This window comes from Pinus tabuliformis, chromosome J (assembly GCF_031772625.1).
Source record: "Pinus tabuliformis cultivar Carrire ecotype Pingquan chromosome J, CPIR1, whole genome shotgun sequence".
NCBI classification, from domain to species: domain Eukaryota; kingdom Viridiplantae; phylum Streptophyta; class Pinopsida; order Pinales; family Pinaceae; genus Pinus; species Pinus tabuliformis.
In genome coordinates, this window is record NC_142295.1 from 613,990,630 (window position 1) to 614,014,872 (window position 24,243).

A 24,243-nucleotide genomic window follows, 5' to 3' on the forward strand; every position below is an offset into this window, starting at 1 on the left:
GACCCTCATGGGGTCATAAACAAGCTCAGACTGAGGGTCAAGTTGGGAGCATACATCCACCACCCAAGACCTAACATTGAGTAGTTTTCTAACTAGGATGAGTGGGTAGAGAACACCTTGATTGTTATGGATAACACTATTGTGGATGTGGAGTATACACTGATTGATCTAGAAAAGAAATTTGACCAGAGCTCTTTCCTGCAGGTTTCAGATTTATAAGGGCCAATGAACATTCCTCCTGTCATACAAACTCAAGTAAATGAGGAGAAGAATCCTAAGAGGAGCAGGGATGAGGCATCTAGCTCTGCCATGGAGACTACTGATGAGATGGTGGAGACAAGCAAGAGGCCCAAGTTGAATCCTATCTTTGAACAGGAGGATAGCATTGCATCAGAGGAAATAATTGACACTGAGGGAATGGGGCAGAGAAGTAAAGAAGCAGCTACATCAGAGGAAACACAACAACCATCAACCTCCAACACATAGATGATAGATAGATAGCAGAGTATGGGGATCTCTTCCTATGTCAGGCTAGCTAACAAGGAAAAGGATATCAAAGATAGATTCAAAGAGATAAAGACAAGGAATGAAAAATTGAATGAAGAAACATATTCCAAGTACCTCAAGCTTGCAGCACCAAACCAGAGAACATTGATGTCATCCTTTGACATCAAAGAAGGAAAAATGTAGGTCTCATTTTTGCAGCCCACTGTACAGCAACCAAAGACCTCAGCAGATTACAAGAAAACTAATTTTGAGGTCTTGGCCAGGGATGTTCATCCCATTGATCATATAGAGTTTCACAAGTAGACTGGAGAAATGATCTACTCCACCCTCACATTAAAGGCCATGGCTTCTTATAAGCTACAGGATTCATTGGACAATGTGACAACTCAATACAAATTGGAGAGGGCCTCTTCACAGGCTAAAGACACCAGGATAAAGTCCTCGGAGGACTTGGTTATTGAATTGGGCCATGACCCAAGTGATATTAAGGCCACATAGAAACTGATCAAAAAGAAGAATGAGGACATAGCAGCCCTCAAGAACAAGTTTCCTCATTTATAGCACCCACAGACAAAGGAAGTCCTAGAAATCTAGACTAGTCATGAGAAAATGATGGACTTAGTGTTGTAGCTGAATGACCAGTTAAAGGAGATGGAGAAGTAGTTGGATAGCTTGATTCAGCTCAAACAAGCTAGTATTTATAATGCTCTTGCAATTGTCATTCCAAAAATGACCATAACTGTACCTTCTACTTTGGCAACAACATTAGCTCCCATTGCTCCAATGGCCATTGCACTACCAACATCTACACCAACTACATCAGCAACAGGATCAACAACAACACCCTCCACAAGTGATGAAGCAAACAGGCTAGTCAAAGCAATGGAAGAAATGTCCATTCAGACCACTGAGATGAATAGAATGAAGGATAAAGTCACTAGCCTAGAGATAGATTGTAGACTTGCCCAGATCATGCATTAAGAAGAACAACAAATGGCTACTAGGATGATTGAAAGAATCAAAAGCCTTGAGAAATAACTAACACTCAACGAACCTATAGGTAAGGCTAAGGAGCAACTGTGGGCCAATGTCATTGACTCTGTCAATGATATTTGGCCATCCATTTAGGTTATTTTTGAATAGATTGATTTGATAAAGTAGGCTACAGAAGCCATTCAGAAAGTCAAGGAAGAAATTGGAGATATGCCAGAGGAGGCAACAAGAATCATCCACTTCCTCAACTCCAAGAACAAGTATGCACTGCAAGAACTGGAGATACCTGACAAAACAGGTACAAATTTGGAAGTCAGAAAGGTCCTCACTAAGAGGAATTTGATGTTGAATTTAGAAGATAAGTGTCAAACCATGCAACTAGCCGTTGACAGGTTCATGGTTAAGTTCAAACTTTTGATGAAAAAGGGATTACCTAATCCCTTAGTAATAAATGATAAGTTAATGACACATGAGGATTATAATAAGAAGATTAGGGAAGTGGCTAGAGAATAGGTAATCACTTCATCCATGAATGTCTTACCAACAGGAAAAGTGTTGTATCGAACTTTTGAGAACTTGTTTCACCTCCAGCATGAGGTAAAACACTTGTTTATTAATAAGCCTACTTTTTCCAAATATACAGAGGCAGATGAAATATATAGAAAAATGCTCAATATCCAATTACAAGATGAGCAAAGATGGGGAAATCTCAATGATTTACTATATTAAATACATAGCAACATATAAATGTACAGTAAAAACTAAAACAACACAGGAAAAGGATATTGATAGGTCAGCAAGGTTAAAGTGTATCGGATGAAAGAGTATCAGATGAAAGATTAAAGTAAAATAAAACATCCAGCATGAAGACCAAACAACCAAGTATCTTAAAGGGGAAAAGATCAAAGAGCAAAGCCAACAGAACCTAAATAACAGGGACAACAGGCAGTGGTTCAATAGTTGTCTCTATCTTCTTGCATGAAGATATTTCTTTTTCCTAGATTAGTTCTCAATGCAGTTTGAGATGTTTTGTAATTCCTTTTGTATAGATACTTCATAACTCAAAGTATTAGGGTTGATTATTTTACATTTTTAGAGTTATTTTGATCTTAAAACCTAACGATGATTGTACCATTTTCAAGTCAACAGACTGGAGCAAGTAATAAAAGAATTTCGCTACAGGATTCATCAGATGAGTCATTTGCAATGAAGTATCTTATTTGTTTGATTTTGTTACCTTCTTATGTGTTTCATAATCTTAAATGTGTTCTAAATTTGAATGAATTAACTGGAGATATCACTCAGAATTTGTTTAAGTACACTCTATTTTTCACAGTTAGTCATTTACATGTTTTCCTCTGATACCCAGATTTGAGAACCCTTAATTGCTCTCCCATCCCAGTTGAATTCTTTCATTCCTTCCAAACTCTGGCCTATGGAACCCTTAATTTCTCCCTAGATCTGATTTGAAACCATTTCATCATTTATCCTTCAAGATCTGCAGTAACTCATCTATCTTTCCCTATAGAAACTATTTTTAGAACTGAATCCAGTCTAGTTTGCCTGACATTTGAAAATAACCAGCAACAACCATAATCACATAAACACACATGTTTATTTGGGAAAACCCCAAATCTGGGGAAAAACCCAACCTAATGATATCTCATTAGCATTGGCCAAAAAACCATGGCCAATCCGACCAAGTGAGACTTCACCGCTTACCTCTAGGCCTTGCTTTGCAATGAAGTCCTTCCAACCTTTTATAAGCTCCATTAAATATAATACCACGGGCAGAATACTATGGGTTCACAAAACCATGTGCCAAAAACCATTAATTTTTATCTGGTCAACTTTTACTCTATCCCGAGTCAAGCTTATCTAACAATTCCCCCCTTAAACTTGACTTGGGGTTCCATGACTAACTCCAGCCAAACATGCTAAGTGAGACAATCACACTCACTCTAGCCCTTACCCCCCTTGTTTTTTACCCGGGGTATTGTTAACCCAACATCCCCCCTATCACCTAGGTCTAACTAGACTTTACTAGTGATTATCCAGGGGTACACATGCCTTACCAGGTCTTACAGTAGTATGCCCATTTACATGCAATAATTTTGACTTCATTAATTTTTTTTATTTTTTTTTGGTTTATAGCTACTGTTATTCTGACTCATCCTCTCTCAATTGTGGGCATCCTTGTTTCATTTCTTTGCTACCTTCTTTCCAAGTTTAACTGCCATTAATTTCTGAGATGAGTCCTTGAAACCCTTGCCTAGGGTGACTTCACCAGGAGGCCTTGATCTGGATCTGGAGCATGATAACTTGCAATCCTTCTTATTTGGTTGATCTATATCCATAACATCAGCATTCTCTTCCACACCACTTGACCTTTCTTGCTTACAACCTCGTTGAGACACAGATCTACTCCGAGCTCTCTCTATTGTTGCCAAAGGATCCAACCCTAGGTTAGAAAGATGTCTGCCCATCCTGTCTATGGTAAATTGTCTATCTTTGTCAAACTTCCTCGGCATCTTGCTTCACCTCGACGTTGAAAGGTCGAATCCCAACATCCTCAAACACATTCATGATCTCTTTCTCCTTGTGTCCCAACATGAGCAATGACCCAAGTGTGATTCTCCCGTCATCGGTGCCTTCACCCAAAAACAAGAAGGTCTGATCCACCCTTTGTATCTTGAACCCATCGAACCTCGCTGGCACCCGGAAAATCTAGGCGCTTTGCCACCACCCCTGTGGCAATGATGACAGTATCAGTGTCTGTCTGGAGGAGCTCCCGCCCGTCCAGCGACACGACATCGGAGTCCACCTTGAAGGAAATGATGGAGGCCGCAGTGTCTGGAAACTGCTCCATGATGAGCATCTTGGCGCCACGGTACTCGAAAAGAAACAAGAGCAACGTATACCATATTATGCACTGCAGAACCACGACCTGCACCATCAAGTTCCCCAAGAACTCTCCATACATGGCCTTGAGCAATGGTATTCCCATCACCAGCATGTTGGGCAACGTGGACACCGAGAAAATCGTGATCATCCACTCGGTGCTCCCGCTCCTGGTGAAGTTGGTCCACAGCCCCAGCACCACCAGCATTATCAGCTTCTGCAGCGTGTCCACAGCTATGAACTTGAAGTTCATGGTGTATGGGTCATTGGTGGAAATAAAATGAAAAGAGAGCAACGACACCGCGAATATGGCAATGAAATGATTGATCCCCGAGCACTGATCCGGCATGAAGATCTTCCACCATTTCACAGAACCATAGGCCAATATCATAGCCACGTACAGTGGAACCACTACCACATGATGGATCTACTCTCCAGCCACTTGCGCTTATAATTGAACTATGCCCAGATCAACATCGATCTCTCATACGTGAGCATTGTGTCACAACTCAACCACTAGTAATATATCAATCTCATAACAATGCTACCTCAAATCTTCAGATCGAGACCTCCATGAGTGCAAACAATCAAATTTCTTTCATTCACCGGACCAATAAAACCCTTGGCAACAAAAGCATCCCTTTGAAGCTAACATTTGGCTCTGATACCAGTTGTTAGAAAATTATATATTACGAAGCAATGGAACACATAAAATATTGCAGAAATATAAAAACAAAAAATGCATAAAACAAGAGAGACACAGATATACGTGGTTCACCCAGTTTGGGCTACATCTACGAAGAAAAAACCAGTCCTTCCTTTTATATTATCCAGCAAACTGAAGAGTTACAACCTATAGTAGGTCCGCTTTAACACCCTCTTCACTCTCAATCTCCTCTCTCTTTCTCACTCAGAATACAGATCTACATAGACGAAATACAATTCCCTCATATATAGTGACGGGTTGCCTTCTAGGGAAAAAGACCCTAAATTAAACATAACTTCTACCGTCAAATCTCCCCCTAATGAACAACCCAGATTGACCAAAAATTAATATACTTTTACAAGGCAATTTTACATCTATTCTTAGCTTTGGTGGCGTTGCCTCCGAAACCCCCCGCTAGGGGGGGCTCCCCAAAGGTCATTGCTGCCCCCCCTGGACCCCCGTTGCCGCCCCATTTCGAAATGGGGTCCAATGTAGCGATACCTTTGAATACAGAAGATAATTAGGCTCCACACCCAATAGTTCTCAATGCAGTTTGAGATGTTTTGTAATTCATTTTATATAAATACTTCATAATTCAAAGTATTAGGGTGGATTATTTTACATTTGTAGAGTTATTTTGATCTTAAAACCTAATGGTTATTGTACCATTTTCAAGTCAACAGACTGGAGGAAGTAATAAAATCATTTCACTACAAGATTCATGAGATGAGTCATTTGCAATGAAGTATCTTATTTGTTTGAGTTTGTTACCTTCTTATGTGTTTCATAATCTTAAATGTGTTCTAAATTTGAATGAATTAACTGGAGATATCACTCAAATTTTGTTTAAGTACACTCTGTTTTGCACAATTAGTCATTTACATGTTTTCCTCTGATACCCGGATTTGAGAACCATTAATTGATCTCCCATCCCAGTTGAATTCTTTCATTCCTTCTAGAATCCGGCCTAGGGAACCCTTAATTTCTCCTTGGATCCGATTTGAAACCATTTCATCATTTAGCCTTCGAGATCTGCAGTAACTCATCTATCTTTCCCTGTAGACACTGTTTTTAGAACTGAATCTAGTCTAGTTTGTCTGACATTAGACTCCATAGCCCAATGGTAAAAGAAAACCTCTGTTCATCTAAGTAAAGTGATCCCACCACCCAAATTCAAACCAAAACACAAGTGCAAATAATAACTAGCCTAAAATAATCTTAACTAAAACAAAGTTAAATTATAAGGAGAGAGCCCTCTCTAAGCATTAGGAAGGCTAGGTCCTGATCTCCAAAAGTGGTTTGTGGTTACCTTTGACTTTTCTTCCTTCATTAAATTTGAAAGAAATATCAGAGTGATAACACCTGCATAAATTAGCATGAATTATTCTTTATTGCAATATGGGAGGCATCGCCTTATACTACTAATATTCTGGATGCATGAATCAATGTGTACAATTTCTTTTATTTATGTTATAAATTTTCTTCTATGAAGTTTAAGAAGCTGAAAATTCATCCACATTGATGGGAAATATGACTAATGACATCATTAAAATTTTAGTTATTGGTTCACAATATTTTAGGAATTATGATCTCAAGAAGACGAGTTTCCTAAATGAATCTTTAAATAGGTCATGTTGGAATTTCTCTCACAACTTATCTTTTGTTAGGTTGCAAAAGCTGAAAATTTGTCAACATTGAGGGGAAATCCCTTTAATCATGTGGTAATATATTGGGTCGCAAAATTTTAGGAGATATGAACAAAGGAATTCAAGCCTCCTAAATTCTCCTAAAATCAAGCATCAAACAAGTCATGTTTTAATTATTATTATAACGTTTCTTCTAGGTAGTTTCAGGAGAAAAAAAATTGTCCACGGTGAGGGGAAATCCCACTAATAATGTGGTAAAATTTTCATATAATTGGTTCCTATATTTTAGGAGATATGACCAGTAGAATTCAAGCTTCCTGAATGCCTCTAGAATTGTGCACCAAATAGGATTGTGTTGGTATTTTGGTTATAACTTTTCATCTATGATGTTCCAGAAGTTGAAACTTGAACCATAGTGAGGGAAACTCCCACCCATCATCTAGTTAAGTTTCCATAACTTTTACTACTACAATTAAGGAAATATGCCATGAATAATTCACTATATTAGTTTTCGTGCAAAGTGTTAAATGAAAGGCAATAATGGTTCAATTATTCATTGCATACAAATTGTTTGATGAAATGCCCCAATGAGTATGTTGTTTTGTGATTGGGGATAGTATTGTTGTGTAATAGTATTATTGTAGCTGATATATGCTTATTTTTATGCAAGGAGTTTACTACATTAGTTTGCATGCAAAGTGTTTGAAAAAATGCTTAAATACAAATGTAATAGTATAGTAATTGTTTGAAGAAAATGTTGTTTTGTGGATGGAATAGTATTGTGTATGATAATACTGTTGTAGCTGGTCTATGCCTATTTGCATGTAAGGAATTTGAAAAGTTGCATGCAAAGAAATGGAAAGTGATATGATTATGTGGCATGTTTTCAGTTAATACTTTACAAGTGGAATAAGTATAATTTTTCAGATTTAATCTCATACAAAATGTTTGACAAAAGATATACAAGAGAAATGCCACTCAATTTTTTTTACATAAAAATATTTGAAGAAAGGCTTACTTGCAAAGTGCTTTACAAAATGTACGAGAAATGAAAATCAATTTTTGGCAAGTGTGGTTAAGTTTAGTAGAGGTACGTGATAAGTGATCTCATGTGATCCAACAAAGATTTGTAATGAATCTTTATTCATCTATTATGTTCTAGTTGTCACTTTAATTTTGCATTGTTAACTTTGGACACCCCATTTCCATAATTGAACATTATATATTGGGCCAATATAGTAGTTTCCTCCTTTTACCTTATTATAGAGCATGGGTGGTAAGGGGTTATGTTTACATGCGGTATCAGAGCTTCCAGGTTTAAACACTTGGACTGGATGGGATCTATCACAAATGAAATGATGACCAAAGGTTCTACACGAGATCTTTGGAGATTAAAAATTTGGAACTTTGTGTTATTTTGAGAATGATTGCTTGTTAGGTGCAAGTGATTATTGTTTGTTGAATTTAGCCAATGATTATTTACTACTTTCATATGTGGTTATGTGAAATTATTTTGTTGTATATATATAAATATATTGTTGTTACTTAAAGAATTGATTTGAGTTGATGCAACAAGATAAACATGCAAAATGTTGACTAGATTCCCTAGAGAAACCCAAAAAGGATTGAAAAATTTTATGATTGAATGTGATGAGCTCTGGTATTGCAACAAGAATGTTGCAACTCCAAGGAATACCGACTTTAATTTATCAATCTAGGATTCATACAAACTTAATAGGTGACAATATTGTATGCACAGTAAGCTAGGTTCTCCCTAAGATGATCTGAGGTAATTAATCAAACCAAGGTGTACAAAGACCATTATACAGACTAAATCTAAATTTTGCAATAAAGGAAAATATTGCATAAGAGGAAATTATAATCTAATTGCAAGGAATGAAATACTAGGAATAGAAAACCTAATATATTGTAGAAAATAAATGATGAATAAATAAACCTAGTCTAACTACATAAAGTAAATAGCATGAAATCAACCTATTAATTTGGTAGCTCAAGTACAAATTCCTTCCATTAGACAATGTTCCTCATCAAGAAAGACCCCTACTAGCCCTTAGAATACTTTAGTTTCGTTAAGGAAAATGATATTTTAATATGGAAACCCCCATGTGCGCAAAAAGGACAGGCTAGCCCGAAAGAAAAATTGGACACCCTTGGATGGCTATAAATACAAGTCAAGTAACCCTCATATGGATATCATCATAAAGCATCTTATTATTCTCTCTTCTTTAATTTGGCTCACACAAGTCTGAAGTGAGTTCATGGAATTTGGTGTGTACACGTCTGAAATTGCAGGGTCTGAAGCTCACATGTGTGATTATAGTTTTTCGTTCTCAGCCAAAGGGATGCTATAGGATATTTTTAGTTGCAACCTCAATCATGAAAGCCTATGAGTGCGATTGGACAGTTTAAACTGCACACACATCTCTCTCTCTTTGTGTAGTTTGATCCTATGGTTTAATTTTGAAAGTTGACCTTAATTGATCATAAATTCTGATAGTTGATGGCAATTGATCGCAAGGTTATGAATCAGGGTTTTGATTATTAGCATTTTTGGTTTCATCTTCTTGGATGTTATTTAGTTTACTTTTCTGGACAATTTTATGGTTGAAGATATGGATCATTGTACTCTCTCTTTGCTGAAACATACAATGAAAATCTAATAAGAAGAAAAATTTGAAAGGGTTTCCCCCTTGTGGGGTTTTTCCCTGCTCTAGGACAAATCCTAGTGTCTTTATGTTTGAATCCTTTTCTTCTATTGTTCCTCTATTTTGTTTCACTAATGATGATATTGTTTTTCTATATAGTTGGATATGTTGCTGAATAATGTCATGATGTTGTGGGGTGAATTCAATATGTAAATAATGAAATACAGTAATCTAAAGAAAAGAACAATATAGCCTTAAGAAAAATTAACATGATATTAGAGATGGGCTGAAGAAAAGTCATTGAAGATCACCCCTATGAAGACACCATTGATGAGAGAAGGATATGATGGAGGAGACCTAAAATAATACTAGGATTTGAAGGAAACCCTAGGCAATTTGTATATTAGTGTTTGATGGATATTATGAGGTTAGGGTTTGAAAAAAAACCATGGATTATGACAAAGGCTTGAGATATGTAATCTATAAACCCTAGCATGATCAGTGTGAAGATTTTCTAGCACTTGTGACAAGTTTGATGTAACCCTAGATGGGATAGTCTCAATTAGGCCTTTTTGTTGATGAAGTTGGCTAAAATACATTGAAGGAAAAAATGTTATATGGAAAATGGATAGTAATGACTCTTGAAGGTTGGTTCAAGAGGGAGATGATCACTTCTCGTTGAAAGAGAAGTACCTTTTAGATTTATGTTAACTCTTTGTGATACTATTATTTTTTGGGTTTATTATTTTTATTATTACTTAAACTTCATGCATGAATATTTGAGTGTCTAATGCTTCTAACCTCTAGATGAGATGTGACAAGCAGATCCTCCTTGAGGATCACCTAAGGTGCAGGAAAAGAGACCTAGTGTGGGAATGAAAGAGTTGGCGAAGTACCTAATCATATTTGCAAAATTTTACAATATGTAGGTGCTTTAGCTACCAGGAACAAATAAGAGCTACAAGTTGCTAAGGTATCTGAACACTTCAAGGTATTTATAGTGTATTGTTTCAATATTACAATTTAGCTACAATATTAGAAGGAAATTTAAGCCCTAAGGTATATCAAGAACATCACCTTCATAAATGACTCATACATGCATATGAAAGTAAGTTTTATTTATGATACATGTGATATATTGGTGCACTTTATATTTGGCAAGTATCTTACATTCTAGACATGATGAGTTTCCTAGATGTATATATTTTGATATATTGTGATTTGATTCTATTGTTAATGCATGTGATAAGCATGGTAACTTTGACGATGAAAGTATAACAATAATATGGATACTCATGATCTTCTTGTTGACCTTGTTTAGTGTCTAATAAGCTTAGAAAATATGAATGGATGCCCTAATGTGATAAAGAAGCGATTATGATCCTTGAAGTATGATAATACACTTGTCAGTTTTCCTAATTATATGACACTAGCCCTTGATGAAACTTTGATGCCATGTTCATATGTGATGATGAAGTAGCTGATGCTAATATGTTATGAATATGATGCATATATATGTATAAAAATATGATATAGTTTTATTTTACGTTCTAATAGTTACGTTGATGCATGACAATATTATGATAGATTGGTTGATGTCTTGATTAATGTTGATTGAAGTGGCTTCCCATTTAGAGGGAGAAACTATCCATAAGATCCCAACAACTATTATTTGCAGAAAATGAATAAAAGACACTTGACTATTGAAGGAAGGATTCCGGACATGAATAAACATCTAATGTTGTGGAATTTTTTTTTACAAGTTCTGATTTGAGCAAAGAAGGTTTCTCCTAGTCCAAGACCCAAATGCTAGGAGAAATGCTTAAGGGAGTGGTTATAAGCCTCCCAACTCCACAGAAGAAGGCCTATAGGTGTGGTTGAGCTTGTAAGACACAAAAACTAAAACCTTATGCACAAGACCAGGAGTGCTCTAGTAGCATGCTAGACCTATAGACATGGAACAAATGATGGAGTGTTCTATGAGGAAAGAAGTTTTTAAGATCTAGATAATGTTTGACTTATTATAGATAATGTGAATTTCTTGGCCAATATTGTGTTTGCAGGGGATTGAAATGTGCATATCAGTGTGTTGTTTGCCTTAAATTGATCACATGAGCTACTATGACAGTGTTTGGTAACAGTTGCAAGGGTTTGGCATAATTTAACTTATTTACTTAATATAGATAAGAAATATTGAATTTTGACAGGATGCTTGACAATTCATAGATATGTTTTGGCTTATGGATTGATTGAAGTCACAGTGATAAAAGGTTAGGTTTTATATCAAATCTGGTTCTTGATAATGATTTGCCTTGATGTGGAATAATAGTGCTATGTAGACATAATTGATTATGTATTGGAATCATTGGCATTTGTCACATTAATTGAAGTGCAAACAATTATGATTCAGTATGCAATGACCTCACAATGAATGGATGAAACTTATACAACTTACCCTTGATGCATAATCACATAAATAATTCATACTGTGATATGTAGATGGTTTGATGAAGTTTGATATTGCTTGATGACAGTGGTTGACATGACAATAGATAAGGTTGTAACCTAATATTTGGAATGAAGAGTTTGATAGTGATAATGGAAGAAACTTTTATTTCTTTAATATTAGTTTTGGTTTGGAATTTAAGGCTTGATAAATAATACTAGTTTATTGTAGTGTCATGATCCGGATTATCCACAGTTTCTAGTTCATTCTGCCAACGTTTCAAACCCCAAAGGGGGTCCATCATCAGGACAAATTAGAAAGAATATGAATGAAAGATTATTGAGAGAAGAGAGCCTTGCGACCTGGATATAAATAAACCAAGAACCCTAATTTTATAAAGGCCGACACATGATTTCTTATTTTTATTAATTATTATTTTATTTTTTATTTTTTATTTTCCTTTTTATAATAATTTTATAAATTTTTTATAAAATCTTTATAAAATTCTATTTATAAAAGTTTTATAAAAACATTAATTAATTATTTAATTATTCGTTTAGGTTTAATTATTTTAATCATGAACAAATAAGTTTAATTTATTTTATTTTATTAATTTTGTACTTCATTTATTAATTATTTTAGTTTTAATTGATTAATTCTTTTTTATTTTTATTTAATTAATTACTTAATTTAAATTAAATTATTAATTATTTTTGCCATTCTTTAATTAATCAATTATCAATTAATCAATTAATTAATTAGTTAATCAATTAATTAATTAATAAACTAATTAATTAATTAATTTATCTAATTAATCTAATTAATTAATTAATTAATTTCTAATTTTTATATTTTTTTTATTTATAAATTAAATGTTAATATTTATTTGATTAATAAATTGACTAATTAATATAATAAATAAATTTGTTTTTAATTAATTAATTAGTCCCCATTGAATTTAATTAAAATCCAATTAAAATTGATAAAGAAATTAATTTATAATACTAATGCTCTAATTTTTATTTCATTTAAAAATTTTATTTGATTAATATTTAATTTATAATCTCTCTCTTTTTCTATAATTAATTGATTAAATTAAATTAAATTATTTTATTTAATTAATTTTGATTTAAATAATCCTCATTAAATTTAATTAAAATCAATTAATTCATATTTCATCCTAATCCTTTAATTTTATATAATTCTAAATTTTTTTATTTTGATTAATATTTATTTGAGAAATCTTAATTAGATCTTATTCTTATTAATTAATTTTACTTTCATAATCAAAGTTATTTTTTGGTTTATTATTAATCATTTGAGTAGTTATATTTAATTTCATATTTTAATTTATTTTTTTTATTTTTTTTTTTATTTTTTTAAGAATTAAATCATTAATTTATTTTATTTTATTTTATTTTTTATTTTTTTCATTTCGAAAGTTTAATTAATTAATTTATAAAAATTAATTTAATTTAATTAATTATATTAATTAAATTAAATTAAATTAATAATTTAATTCTTAAAAAAATAAATTAATTAAAATATGAAATTAAACATAACTACTCAAATGATTATTAATAAACCAAAAAATAACTTTGATTATGAAAGTAAAATTAATTAATAAGAATAAGATCTAATTAAGATCTCTCAAATAAATATTAATCAAAATAAAAAGTTTTAGAATTATATAAAATTAAAGCATTAGGATGAAATATGAATTAATTGATTTTAATTAAATTCAATGAGGATTATTTAAATCAAAATTAATTAAATAAAATAAAATAATTTAATTTAATCAACTAATTATAGAAAAAGAGAGAGATTATAAATTAAATATTAATCAAACAAAAATTTTAAATGAAATAAAATTAGAGCATTAGTATTATAAATTAATTTCTTTATCAATTTTAATTGGATTTTAATTACATTTAATGGGGACTAATTAATTAATTAAAAACAAATTTATTTATTATATTAATTAGTCAATTTATTAATCAAATAAATATTAACATTTAATTTATAAATAAATAAAAATATAAAAATTAGAAATTAATTAATTAATTAATTAAATTAATTAGATTAATTAATTAATTAATTAGTTAATTAATTAATTAATTAATTAATTAATTAATTGATTGATTAATTGATAATTGATTAATTAAAGAAAGGAAAAAATAATAAATAATTTAATTTAAATTAAGTAATTAATTAAATAAAAATAAAAAGAATTAATCAATTAAAACTAAAATAATTAATAAATGAAGTACAAAATTAATAAAATAAAATAAAATAAACTTATTTGCTCATGATTAAAATAATTAAACCTAAACTAATAATGAATAATTAAATAATTAATTAAAGTTTTTATAAAACTTTTATAAATAGAATTTTATAAAGATTTTATTAAAATTATTATAAAAAGGAAAATAATTAATAAAAATAAAATAATAATTAATAAAAATAAGAAATCATGTGTCGGCCTTTATAAAATTTAGGTTCTTGGTTTATTTATATCCAGGTCGCAAGGCTCTCTTCTCTCAATAATCTTTCATTCATATTCTTTCTGATTTGTCCTGATGATGGACACCCTTTGGGGTTTGAAACGTTGGCAGAATGAACTAGAAACTGTGGATAATCCGGATCATGACACTACAAAAAACTTCCACAGAAGCTTAAAATCTAACAATACTAGTTTATTTTATTTCACAATATTAATTTGTTTGAGGCTGAGCATATTGGTTTGGTTAGTATTGTGTTTGTAGAAAGCATTGTATGGTCTCAAGCAAGATTCTCGATCCTGGCATGTCCACATTGACAGTTACCTGGTGAAGCCTAAAAGATGTGTCGATTTGAACCTCTACTTCAAAAGTGGTCCAAGGTATGCCTTTTATTTTGGTTTTATCTGTTGATGATCTATTCTTGGCAGGTAATGGGCCTATGATGATCAAAGTAAGAGGGAGTTGGCCTCTAAAGTTCAAGATGAAAAATCTTGGCATGATGAATTAATTTTTGGGATAAGAATTTTGGAAAAAGAAAACATGTCTTAAATTTATTTGGAATGAGGGAATACAAATCCTTGGACACAATATTTCAAGAATTTATGTAGAGATATTGCTAAACCTGACATGGCAACTAAAAACAGATTGAGGCATTAGTGTTTTGTGTGAAAACTCGTCTGGATATATGTATTTCATAGAACAACCTAAATCAATTCATGATTGAGTCACTCCATACACATTGGGTTCCCGTCAAACATATTTTTTATATTTTCATGGGACGATCAATCTTAGTCTCAGATATACTTCAATGGATGTATGACTACACATATACACTAATGATGATTGGGTTGGAAATAATTATGGATATAAATATCACATTCGGGTGCTACTTTACTTTAGGATCTACCATGACATTTTAATGAGCACGAAATATAAGTCCCTAGCTTTAAGCACGACCGAGGTTGAGTAAATTATTGCTAACATGGCTAGATATTAGGCAGTTTGGATAAGGAAGTGTTAGAAAATGTAACTATGTTCATTCTTCAATAACGTACTTGAGTCATCCTATAATGTACTTGTCAAAGAATAAAAAAAATAATTTCTATTGTTATTATTATTGTGACTTATTAAAGCATGGGTTTCATGCTTGGGTCACCATGTTTTAGGTCAAAGTCCCCATTGAGGACTCCTAGGATTTATTTTGAGTCTACAAAGTTATTTTACATTTAAAGAGACCCTTCATGGGATTTTGAATCATCGAATTCTTTTGGAACATCATTATCTAATTAAATTTGAATTCTCTTGTAGTTGTCAAGAAGTGTGAAAATATCTTGTTGCTGGGTAGAAGTGCGAAGTTCTCTTGTAGCTGGGAAAAGGTATGATGTTTGTTGTTGTCGAGAAGCTGAAGTGAGTGCGAATTTGGGGAAGTATAAGAAGACAAGGAAAACTAAAATTTTGGTGTCTCTCTCTCTCTCTCTCTCTCTCTCTCTGTTTTGTGCCCTAGATTGGGAGATCAAAGTCTTTCAAGTTTCATAGTTGTCGGAAGCTTCCAGTTTCTGTAAGTTGTTTCATGGTCGAAGTTTCTAGGAAGAGGTCGAAATTCTAGAAGGTTGACTTGGTGTGGAGGGAAGGTATGGTCTTGGTCTATGGTGAAGAGTATTAAATAATACTATTGAAAGGAAGAACTATCTTGATTGGGTTTTCCCCTCGAAGGGGTTTTTTCCCTGGCATGTGCATACATTTGGTGTCTATTGTTTTCTGTGTTGCTGCTTTTCGTAATTACTTGATGAACTAAAGAAATAAGATATAAAGAATCTTAATAATAAGAAACATCAAAAGTAATTATCAAAATCAAAAAAATATTTACTTCCTTTCTGATTTTCTAACATGGTTTAAGAGCTTTGGTGAAGAAGGAAGAAAAAGACAGTCTCAAGCACTTGATCCATTCATAGCTACTATCTCAGGGAATGAGTCTAATATATTTAAGGAAGATGTATAACTCAATTAAGGGTGAGAAAAACTTGAAGGAGCATCTAACTTTAGATCCTAGAAGAATAGGATTTACCTAATCCTCGAGAAGAACAAGGTGTTGGATTTGGTAAAAGGAAAATCTAAAGAAGCCTACAGAAGAATCCAATGATGCTGACAAAGAAAAATTCATGGATTTAGAATTGATGGCAATGATTATGATTGTAGAAGGGATAAAAGACAATATTGTCCCATTCATGCAGGTCTCAACAGTTGGAAGGCAAATCCAACATTTGAAGAATTATGTACCTCTTGTAGTCAAGAATAATTAAGGATCTAAATGGTTTCCAATCCCGAAGGAGTATTGAATGCATATGTTGTTCATCATAAAGGAAAGAGATCGAAGGGAGCAAGGAAGAAAGTTGACATGTCCAAGATAGAGTGTTATCAATGTCATAATAAGGGTCACTATAAAAGTGACTGTCCCAAGAATCCAAAGAATAAGAAGAGAGGAAGGGATCAATCCAACCTTGTTGTAGAAGGAGACTCAAAGAAAGTGAAGCCCAAAGAACCTGACATTAGGGACTTACATAATTAATTCCTTTGCTTGTAGCTTTACATATATATTTTTATATGTTTTAGAATCTATAGGTTTTTAACTTATTTGGGAAAAGACATTTTTGTATTGTTTTAAGTTTTTAAGTTTCCCTAAGGCTTTGGAGGGAGCGCCCAACAACTACCAAAGATAAGTATCTCATGTATTTTCAATTTTGGGTTCATGTATTCATTTACTTTTAATTATATTAAATACTAATGACCTTTATCCCTCTATTGTCTTGATTAGGAAAAAATCTGCAAGGAGGATCTCTCAAGACAAGGTTAGTCAAGAAACAAATGTATGATTTGAATACATTGATTAAAAGGATTATTCATTTGATGATATATTACTAACTTTATTATGACTAGATCTATTGAATTTTAGTGTTTCTTTTTTGGGTAATTCATCTCTTAATAAATCTACCCACCCCACTCATATTCTTGATTGATTATGTAGAACCCTAAACAGGTTACGGAAAACCCTAACTGAACAGTATGCTAATGTGAATGTTTGAAACCCTAACATGATTAGGGATATTGTGAAATACTAGTTGAAGTTTTATTGATGATTTCTTGTTTGGGATTTATGTATGATTGGGAAATCCTAACTTTTTAGGGTTGAGTGATAAGGTCTAAAATCCTGGAACCTTTGACATTTTGGTAATGTAGGGTTTTCTATGTTTCTACATTGGAACCATAACTCATTGGGGTTTGGTGGAATGTGTAAGAAAGACCCTTACATTGTCTTAGAAATGTTCCCCTTGGTATGTGTGTGTCTGGTCAAACCCTAGTGTAATCAATATGATTGTGTGTCTAACTCTTATTGATCATTCTGAAGTTGGGTTTGACTATCACTTGATATGAAATTTATTTGCATGATGATGAAATCTAGGGATATATAGATATGTACTTTTGGTTGAAATCCTTGGTTGGTCTAGGTCAAATGTTTTAATATTGTTGGACATATGATATGCTTATGAATGATTATGAATTCCAAGATGTATGTGGACCTAATCATTAATGGTCATGGGTTTTAGGATTTGATGCCAGAAATACTTGTATGAGATTCTAGGATAATGATATTTGGAAATCTAAGGTTTTGTAGTTAAACCCCAGTGAAGTTAAAATTGTCTAGTATGTGTGGTATAACAATCTGAAATCTATTAAATGATTCTTGAAAATGAAAATCTAGGGGTTTTTTCAGTTAAATCCTTGTAGTAACTTTGTCTAGTGTGAAATATAAAAATATGAGATCTATCTATTTAATGATTGTTGAGATTGTGAAAATGGAATTCTAGGGTTTTGGAGTTAAACCTTAGTCAAAGTAAAATCTCTTAAATATGATGTTTTGAGATCCATGTAAGATTGTTGAATTTGTGAAAATAGAATTCTATAGTTGTGAATTTAAACCTTAGTCGAAGTAGAAATCTCTGATATATGATGACTATATGATAATTGAGATTTGTGAAAGATTGTTGAAATTTGAATTTTTTGTTGAGATTGATAATTGCTTAGAAATATAGGGTTTGCAACTAACCCTAATGATACCTGGTCATGTTAGTGACTATTTGATGGTTGATTGAAAATCGATGGGTTTGGAACTAAGCCTATGTTAGGACTCCAAATTGACCACTTTTGACCTTGTATTTTTGCTATAATATTACCCTCTTCAGTCCATAAGTTGAAAGCTTTGATTATATAATGACCTAATCATTCCAAGGTATGAAGTAACTCTCCTCATTACTATATGTTTAATCATTCATTACATATTCATGTTATCTTTATAATTAATCTTTGGAGAAGTTAACCAAGTTGCTAAGTAACTGTTGAACTGTCTAAAGTCTGCAGAAATTATAGTTCGTAGTTGCTGCAACACCAGAAACAACAACTACGTAGTTGTTGCAACACCAGAAATAGCAACTACGCAGTTGCTGCAACACCAGCAACAACAACTATCTAAAGCAGGGAAAACGTTATTTTGCAACAACTGGAACACTGGAAATGACAAGCGGAAACAACAACTATCAGAAGATCGGCAGAGTTCCATGCTGACACAGCACGATCAACAACTGTCCAGAAAGGGTAAAACACAGTTACAGTTGCTGAAACACCAGGAACAGCATGATTTTACTAAATCAGCAACAATGGTGAAGCGGCAAAGGATAGTACGAGGATTCCAAGAAGACGGTTGAGGTTTGTTTACCAGCTGTGTAACAGTAAGAGACCCAAGAAAGAATACGCCGTCACACTATTGTAACGGCATCCTGTAACAAGGATGGATTTCTTATTTTTGACAAAAAGGTTAAACTGAATGAACCATGACGGTCTATTGTAATAGATGTCTCCTCTATAAAGAGGAGACATCTACATTAGAACAGGGGGAGAGAAAGAAAAGAAGTTGTAAGGGAAATTTTGAAAAACAAAAGCAAGTCTGAATCTTCATTGTAACTGGACATTTTGGCAGATGAATAAAAGGTTTTTCTGAGCATCTAATCCGACATCTGTGTTCTGGGGAATCTTGTGAGAGGGACAGGGCCCACCTTCTTCACAAGATTCACCCATTTATTTTCTGTTAGTGTGTGAGTGTGTTTGAATTCTGTAGCATTATCTCTGATAATTTCCTTTTGCTGATACTCTGTTTGGATTCTGTAGCATTACCTCTGATAATTTCCTTTTGCTGATACGTTGTTTTGTTAGTTGCTTGATATTGTAAAAGAGTACTTCACCGGTGATTAGGAATTGCAGTGTGTATTGGCAAATTGGTTACAGGGGCAGGTGCTGAACATCCTTACCCTGAGGATAGGGTCCTGATCCTCTGCTAACAGAGCAACCATTATTTTTCTTTGCAGATTTGTATTCTTAGTTAACTGCTTTCATTTCATCTCTGCAACATATTTTAACTGCTATAACATAGAGTAAAGAGTTTGACAGAACATAGAATTGTGTATACTACAGCTTTTAATTCTTTTAGAATTAAGTACATACAGTACGAGGTCACCTTTGAAATAAAAGGACTTTCCCGGGTTGACAAATTAATGTGGTACTCGACTGTTTAATCAATAAACAATTCAAGTAGTCAACATTTTGGCGCCGTTGACGGGGAAGGCGACTAGAGATTTTAAAAGCATTAATGATTTCTTTTCAAGAATAACAGGTGCATGAGAGGATGCAGGAAACCTAATTTCACAGGCAGCAAAGGCGGGGGAGGAAGAAAGACTTTCATTGACGAAATTATTTCAAAGGCCGAGACATCACAGAGGACGAGTTCCCGGAGACCTCAGATCCAATATTCCTCACAAACAGATCGACAGATGGAGGAAGTACTAGGACCTGAAAGGAAGCTGGAAGTACCAAAGCACACTGAGGAACCGGTAGAAGAACCTGAAGAGACAGAAGATACTGAAGATAGAGCAAGTGATTCAGGAAAAAGATCAATGGAGGATAACAGAGCAGAAGGAAGGGGGGAAAACTCACTCTCTACCCTGGATTTCCCTATTGGGGAGCTCCCGAGAGGGGCAACCCCTATGAAGAACATTCCACTTTCAGCATTACCCAGCTTTCATGGGTTATCCTCTGAAGACCCGGATGAATTCCTCTTTGAATTTGATATACTATGTAGGAGTTATGATTATGTGAGCCCTAATCAGAAACTAAAACTATTTCCAGCAACACTGAAAGGGAATGCGTTAAGGTGGTTTATGAGCTTAGGAGCTCAGGAAATCACTACCTGGGATCAGATGAAAGAAAGTTTTCTGGCCAAATATCAGGATTACTGCCGAATAAGAGAGAGGAAGGAAGAGTTGTTTAAAATGGTTCAGAAGGAGGACGAGAATCTGGAGGACTTTGTGGAAAGACTGCAGTATAATCTGCAGCGGTCTGACCACCCTACCATGAGTAAAGATATTCTAAAAACAATATTGTTGAAAGGGGTACGAGATGACTGCTTGGACATGTTGAATATGCTTGGAAAAGGGGACATTTCCAAGGAACCATTTGATGAAATTATCAACCTCTGTATGATATGTTCAAGAGGAGCAGTAAGCAGACCAAAAAGCAGGGACAACGTATATTCAAGAGTCCAGAAGTCAGCAAGTGGAGGAGCAACAAGGGCTGAAATAGGTAATTTGTTGGAAGAATTTAAAATTGAAATGTTAAGCTCTTTTGCTTCACAAATTGATGCTCTGCAGGTAAAAAAGAAACAGGCAGAAGCAGAAGCTGCCCTAGCTATTTTTTGTTCTAAATGCAGAGAAAAACACCCACTCAGGGAATGCCCACTAGATAAGGTACCAGTCTACACGATCTGTGAAAAGGACCATGAGACCCAGCAATGCCCCTCTCTGCCGGGAATAAAAGCAGCACTGCAGTCAACTGAAGAAGAGGCTGAAGCAGCGTACCTGATGACACAGAGGAGGTAATGGCCACAAAGACAAGGTATGAATTCTAACACAGCATTTAGTCGTTGGAATAATCATTCTCCTTTTCAAACGAATTACCCACCCATGAACCAAATGCAGTACCCACCCTTTAATACGATGAATTTTCTACCCGTGCAGCAACCAAGTCTTCCTTTTCCTGATCCTACCATGTGGAATCCTTGGGCTCCCCAGCAATCATATTTTAATCAATGGAATCCGAATTGGGTAGCCCAGCAGATGCCATTTCCTTAGCATCAACAATCTCTTTCCTTACCATCCAATACTCCTCTGAATAACCAAGCAATTAGACCATAGCTGCCTGTGCAACCTAACCCCAACCCAAATAACAATAAAGCTCTGCAAGTAATTGATGTTCAAAATCAGCCTGTCTCCCCTATGCAATGTAACGATATCCATCTTCGTTCAGGGAGAATTATTGAACCCATCATTGATGACATTACTGACTCTGATAAAGAGGAAGTTGGAAAAGAAAAACCAGCTAACAATAATGTTGAAACAGTTGAATCAACATCTAACAACAATGCTCAAACAGCAGATCCACCATTCCCTGAACGTCTGGCTCTCACCAAAACGCTTGAGCAACCTGCTTTTAACCTTTTAGGTGAACTGCAGAATTTATATGTTAAAATTCCATTGTTGCAAGCGCTAAGAGATGTTCCCATTTATGCTAGGACTGTTAGAGATATCTATATAAAAAAACCTGGAAGAAAAGCTAAGGACCCCCTCACAGTTCATGTGATGGGAGAACTGACTGCTTTAATGACAGAAAAAGATCCTCCTGTGAAATATGGTGACCCAGGTCACCCTACAGTAACAGTTCAGGTTGGAAAAACTTTTGTCTCTAAAGTTCTAGTAGATTTGGGTGCAGCAATAAACATTATGACGCTTGAAACAACACAATTCCTGCAGTTAAAAAACTTTATTAGGGAAACTCCAACCATTCTAGAGCTGGTTGATCGTTCTACAATTAAACCTGAAGGAGTCATTGAAGACCTAATCATTTCTGTAGAATCCTGGAATTACCCAGCTGATTTTGTGGTGTTACAAACTAAAACAAAGTTGGGGGGTCATCCACTGATTCTAGGAAGACCTTGGCTAGCTACAGCAGATGCTTTCATCAGCTGTAGATCAGGATCAATGACCATCTCTAATGGGCAGGAAACCAAACAGCTTACCCTTTATCCTCATGCTACACCCATGATTAATAATGACAACTCTGTATGGGTAGATTATGAGGATGATAAACCCAACCTATCTTGACTATTGGACAAGCTTTAACTTTCAAAGATTCTACCGAAGATGAATTAATCAATAGCTTCATTTCTGAACCTTCTTCGGTCAGCCCAAAAATGTACAACAATAGAAATGGAGCCTGGCAAAACATTAAATATAAATCCTAACTTAACTGATAATGAAAAACAACAGTTAATAAAGTTACTCCGAGAAAATAAAGAAGCATTTGCATGGGATTATACAGACATGAAGGGGATTTCTCCTGAGCTATGCACCCACTGCATTTATATTAAAGAAGGATCCCACCCAGTCTGTCAACCCTAGTGACGGATGAATCCCAATTTAAGGGAAATTGTGAAGGAAGAACTTCAAAAACTGTTGAATACAGGATTTATATATCCTATATCTGATAGTGAGTGGGTTTCCCCACTTGTAATTGTACCCAAGAAAAATGGCAAATGGAGAGTATGTGTGGATTACAGAGCTCTAAATAAAGCCACCCAGAAAGACCATTTCCCTTTACCATTCATTGATCATGTATTAGATAATTTGGCAGGTAAGAAATTCTTTTCATTTTTGGACGGATTTAGTGGATACAATCAGATTAAGATTGCACCCCAAGACTAGGACAAGACCACGTTTACTAGCCCATGGGGGACCTTTGCTTACAGGGTTCTTCCATTCGGGCTATGTAATGCTCCAGCAACATTTCAAAGAGCAGTGATAGGGATTTTTTCTGATATGCTAAATGATTCCTTAGAAATATTTATGGATGAGTTTACTCCTTATGGAGTGACTTTTGAGGATGCACTGCAGAACCTTGAAAAAGTACTTAAGCGATGTATAGAAGCACACCTTGCCTTAAGTACTGAAAAATGTCATATGATGATGAATCAAGGTATTGTATTGGGTCACTTCATCTCATTCCTAGGAATTCAAGTCGATCTAGCCAAAATACAGGTAATTCAGACCCTCCCTATCCCCAAAACAAAAACTGATGTAAGAAGCTTTTTAGGACATGCTGGATACTATAGAAGATTTATCAAGAATTTTTCCAAAATAGCTTCTCCTCTATTTGTGTTATTAACAAAAAATGCTGAATTTAAGTGAACTGATGATTGTGAAAAAGCATTTAATGAACTTAAACATCAGTTGTCTACAGCTCCCATTTTGAGAGGACCTGATTGGGCACTACCCTTTCATATATCCTCTGATGCCTCAGATACTGCAATTGGAGCTGTCTTGGACCAAGAAGAAAATAGTCTTCCCTATGCTATTTATTTTATCAGTAAGAATATGACACCAGCTGAACTGAATTATACAGTCACTGAGAAGGAATTCCTAGCAGTCATTTATGCTATCAATAAGTTTTGACATTATATTACTGGCTACATTACTTTTATGCATACTGATCACTCGGCCATTAAATATATAATGAATAAATCAGTTACAAATGCTCGAGTTACCAGATGGTTATTATTATTACAAGAATTTGACATCACAATTGTAGATAGGCCAGGAAAAGAAAATGTAGTTGCTGATTTCCTTTCTCGATTAAAAACTGATGAAAATATTCCAGTAGATGATTCTTTTCCTGATGAATATTTATTTGCAGTATCTGCTCACTCACCTTGGTATGCAGA

The 24,243-nt window shown here is 34.1% G+C and overlaps 1 pseudogene; it reads right to left on the reverse strand.

Moving 5' to 3' along the window:
• Nucleotides 1-4,153: 4,153 nt before the first annotated feature.
• LOC149228453 (auxin efflux carrier component 4 pseudogene) overlaps nt 4,154-24,243 on the reverse strand; it is a 39,471-nt pseudogene continuing 19,381 nt past the window's right edge.